This window comes from Lactuca sativa, chromosome 7, assembly GCF_002870075.4.
Source record: "Lactuca sativa cultivar Salinas chromosome 7, Lsat_Salinas_v11, whole genome shotgun sequence".
Lineage (NCBI taxonomy): Eukaryota > Viridiplantae > Streptophyta > Magnoliopsida > Asterales > Asteraceae > Lactuca > Lactuca sativa.
The window spans coordinates 191052069-191057303 of NC_056629.2; the positions used below are offsets into that span (position 1 = coordinate 191052069).

The following is a 5235-nucleotide window of genomic DNA, read 5'->3' on the forward strand; positions in this document are numbered from 1 at the left end:
CAAGCATACTGAACTGCAGCTTCGGACTGAAGTCCGGAACTGCTACCAACTAAACGGGTCGGCATTGTGGCCGAAGACCCGTTCCTACTGGAAGGAAACTCAACTCGTGAATTGGCTGCTGTGTGTATGGCTCTGGAAGCTAACTGCTGCTGCTCCGGTATCTCCCCGGCTACAAATCCATAACACACTCAATCAAATGATAATCACTGCACTGGGGTAAAATGACTCTTTTACCCTTGGTCAAAGTCAACTCTCCTGGTCAAAGTCAACCTACAGTTGACCTGACTCGCCGAGTTGGGCCGCCAACTCGCTGAGTCCATATTCTCACTTCTCAACCCTACTCGCTGCTACTCGTCGAGTATGGCATCAACTCGACGAGTTCCCTTTCGAATCTAAAACTCAGGCAATCTGCATCCGAGTCGCCGAGTCGTATGAACAACTCGACGAGTTGTTCTTCGAGCTAAGAAGGTTGCCTTGGACTCGCCGAGTTGTATGAACAACTCGCCGAGTCCCTCCATTACTGAGTCTGGCCTCCAACTCGCTGAGTCTACTTGACCTCTCGATCGATGGTCACTACGGTTCTTCCACGAAGGCGAGGATCTCGTTGATCTCGATCTCATCAAGTGGGATTACGAGAGTGTTGACGGAAAGGTACGTTTTCAAGTTCGACACGTGGAGGGTAAGGTGTAGGTTACTGAGTTCGTGGTGTACGCTGGGTTTGTGAGTTACAGGACCGATTCTGGCAAGAATCTCGGAGGTCCTAACTATCTTGGATTTAGCTTACCACGCTTTCCGAAGCGTATCAAGCTTTTCCAGTCTGAGACTTCCAAAAGGATTTGGTCTCTCACTTGGAATTCCAAAGGTTTCTTTTTCTTGTTTCTCTTCCCAGTCAAGGGCAACTCCCTTCTGGGTCAAAGTCGTAAGAGGTTTCGTAATCCACAAAGAGTTCTAAATGAACTACGACAGTAGGTCAGCGAGACCTAGAATTTGGCGAATTCCCGTAGGCGTCTTCGGTGCTGACAAATTCTCAACGGTTTTGATTATTGGAAGGGTCCTCAAGAATTCCCACGTCACTCATAGTGTGCTTCAGGAATTCGACTCTTCTATTTCCAAAACTCGTATTTAGAGAATTTCACGAAGAGTTTCTCTGATCGTAATGTTTCCATGGTCTGTTGTAGCTTTTCTTTATGATTTTCTTCTTACTATGAGAGTAGATAAGTAAGTCATTTATAAGGACAATGACGAACTGATCCAAGTAAGAATGGCGTACCCTATTCATTAAGTTCACAAATACTACGGGGTATTGGTCCTATCCGAAGGATATCACTACGGACTCATAGCTTCCGCATCGAATTTGGAAGATTGTCCTCGGGAAATCCTTCACTAACACTAGTAACTGGTGATATTCGGATCTTGGGTGCATTTATGAAATGCACTTCATTCCTTGCAGTTGATCAACCAATTCATCTTTGCGAGGAAAAAGGTAATGATTTCTAATGGAATTCTTGTCGAAGTATGCGCTAAGAGGACTTCCCAAGGTGTTACCCATTCTAGTACTTCTCTCGCCCAAGCACGTTTACCTGCGGAGTTCTGATGGGATCCGATGCATTAGTGCTGGTATGATCGCACCCGCTGAAGTCTGTCTTCTTGAAGAATAAGACCAGAGCTCTCAAAGGTGAGGAGCTTGGTCTTCTCATTCTATTGTTGAGTAGTCGTTAAGCTGTCTGAACAGTTATTGTATCTCCGTTGGTGTGAGACCGTAGGGCGATCGGGTTGCAGGAGTCGTATTGGGTTCTAAGTTTGTTCGCATGACGATGCGAGCACTCGTAATCTTGGGCAGTCTCCATCCTGAAGTTCATATTAGAAGTCATACATGGTTCATCAATCGTAGTTTCGTGTATACGAGTCGTATATAATTAAGATTGAAAAGGTAGTCGAATAAATGCTCCCCATTTAACCTCACATCCCAACGAGGAAAAGAGTTAAAGTGAAATCATCAATTCTAAACCTGTATAACCTTGATTATATACCACCCCTTTGTATACATTCTTCAGTGATAGATCAGCCGTATGGGTCTTTGATTTAAACTTGACGTACTGTACGAGTGGTACCTCGGGGAGGTTTGCTAAGGTTTCTTCGAGAAGGCTATGAAACGTGAGGTACTCTACGCATGAGTACTTCAGAGTTCTGGAATGAAGGCTTCGCTAGACAGACGGTTTCGAAGAAAGAGATGTGTGCACGAAATTGGTATTGTGCGAATCGAATTGACTCGAGTTGTATGATAATATCGGACATAGTTGAAAATAAAGACATTAGATTAGAATATAAAGGCATTACAGACCAAACACAACAGTGCAACTTTTAACAGGGTTATAGTACTTTAGAGTAACTACAGGAATGCTGCTACAAACAAGGTATACTACAAAAGGCAAGTATACGCAGCACGAGGGTCCCTTAACTGACGGGATCTTGCAAAAGATGAGACTCTAGTCGCACTAGTTTTAAACAGTTTATAGGTCTGTTACAATGAAACGCCTTAACCACATTAATGTGGGTCCGGAGTAGTCTCTCCTGCGACAGTGATCCTTAGTATTTTGCCGTCTGCGCCGGATTTCTTTGTTATTGGACAATCCTTCTTGAAGTTCCCTATCTCACCGCATTGGTGACATATCGGGCTGGTACTAGCATCGGTGGTGGAAACGAGGTGTCGAGTAAGAGTTATGTGAACATGGGTGTTTTCCTTGTTCATCCACTTTGAACTTTTCCTTTCATAGGTTCTAGTTTTACCACTACCATCACAAGCCTGTTTGACTCCGATGTCAGGGGCTTGAGTGATGGGTCGTGCCGGTGCTCTATAGCTATGAGCATGGTGCCCTAGTTTTAGGCAATTGCAACATTGCATTTCATGGCAAGCCCCATTATGATGATAGCTACACTTATCACACTTCGGTAGCTTTCCCTCGTATGGTCTGATCGGTACTGGGAATGCAGGGGTTGCCACTTGTTGTCGTTTCATGGCAAGTCTTTGGGATCGCTTGCGTTCCTTCTGGGCTCGGCACTTTCGTTTCCTATTCTCTGTTTTTCGGCTTGGTGAGCCTGCGACTGTTATCTTTTGATGACTTCCTGGATTGATACTACTATCGGGGTGGTCAACTCCTTTGTCAGCATAGCTTTTGTTGATAGCGCTGCGGTTTGCAAGGATAGCTGCCACGGCAGCCGTCACGGCAGTCGTAACTTGTAAAGTCCAAATAAAGGATCCTACCAGAGATCAACAGCAAACACAATCACACAAAGCAAGAATAGAAACAAAAAGAGTATAAACCAAGCTTGCACACGTTTTATATCAATAAACTTCTAGTACAACTTGATGAAAAGCCATGAACACAAAGGCATCAACAACTACAAACGTCTGACTAACCCTCTATTTATAGGGACTACGACCAAGAAGAGTTTATGGCCGTAAGGTGTTTATGGCCGTAAACTCATTACAACCGTAAACTAGACAAAAGCACACTACTAACATACTCCCTACTATTACATTGTAAAGCCTAGACCAAACCACTAAATTTGGGCCCTTCAATCTCCCCCTTAGTTTGGACTAGCTCGAAGTTAACCTTTAGTAACTACCATGAAGTCCGCTTGCCCCATTGCCCCATTCCACACCCGTTTGTTAAGAATCTCAGCAACCATAGTTGTATACACCTTAACAGCATCTTCAAAAGTATCCTCTGCAACCAAAATCTAAAAGTTGCTTAGGTGATGAATATCCCATTTTCGAAATTGTAACAAATCTCTTCGATCGTAGAGTCAAATGCACCAATTCTTGAGCTTGATGACCGCAACAGAAGTAACTTCATCAAAGACCCAACACTCCATAGAACTTAGAGATCCATCTTGATAATGTTGAAGAATAGGGAACTGTTTGACCTGCTTGGTTGCAGGCCACATCACGACTTGCAAAGGCTTATCCGTTTTAAGATCAATGATATCAGAATGCTCTTCTATAACAGACTTAGCAGTATTCATGGCTTAAAACGCTTTCTTGACTTGATCTTCAAGGAAGTGCTTAAACTGAGTAGCCTGAGGATTGTTTGATAAATTGGAAAAGGAGCTCGAGACAATTCAGTCAGATTGACTCTAGTCCATGAACTGAAGTCATGGCTATCTCTATAAAGTTCAGAATTGCCAGTTTTCCTTAACACTATCCACATCTTGAGAGGATCATGAAATCCCCACGAAGAAATTCCTGACCTATCACCGAAAGTATCTCTGAATCGAACGACTTCAAGATCGGTCATTGTAATCGCAGGTTCATCCCAAGAAGCATTCTGATTGGAGTTTCTTTTGAACAACAGTTACCCTTTCTTAGCTGCTTCCTCTTGTGCATCGCAAATGGTTGCTGAAACATGGGGAGCTTGAGGAGGCTCATCTTCAACACGATTAACAGCTCCTGATGTTTGACAAGTTGGTAAAGAGACTGGAAAAGCTTGAACATGTAGATTAATCTTATATTCATCAGCAGACGTCTGGTATTTATCACCAAAGTCTTCCTCAAGTTTCCTCTTGAGCTCAAAATAGCTTGAAGTCAATAAATTGAAGTGATCTTGGAGATCGGAAATCTGTTTTGACTTTAGCTCTTTATCCTTAGTAAGATCAGCTACTTGCACACCAAGGTTTGAATTATCAGACTGAAGCTCAGAAACTTGAACACTAAGCTTTGAATTTTCAGCTCGATGTTCTAACACTTGAATGTCAAGCTTAATGTTTTTCTGACTCAGCACCATATCTCCTTCTGTAGCCCTGAGATAGTTAGGTTGTCTCCTCCAGAACCACCATCTCCTATAGAAACACCTTTACCGCAAGGAGAAGGCATAAAAAATTGCTCCTCAGCCAAATGCATGGCCAATTTCACAGAAGCTTCATCATGATCAGATCGAGGAGGAGTAAACCCTGGTGGAATAGAGGAACCACCAATCTCAAAAGTAGTGTCTGGACCCACAGAAAAAATTTTGGTTGTGGTGAGACTGGTAGTAGTAGTAGTAGGTGGTACTGGGAGGCCGCTAACGAGACTTGCAATTACTTTACCCTGCCTCGGCTCCCTTCTTTGTCTTTTCAATGGGGGTTGATCAGATTGTGTTGTTGCTAAATCACTCACAAATGGCTCTGAGGTAGGAGGAACAGAAACAGGAGGGGAACATCCCATAACCATCTCCATTGGAATGGAAACACTTGCCA

The 5235-nt window shown here is 43.4% G+C and overlaps 1 pseudogene; it reads right to left on the bottom strand.

The window, feature by feature from the left end:
- Positions 1-1512: 1512 nt before the first annotated feature.
- On the bottom strand, positions 1513-1631 carry LOC111904883 (5S ribosomal RNA; annotated as a pseudogene).
- Positions 1632-5235: the final 3604 nt, after the last annotated feature.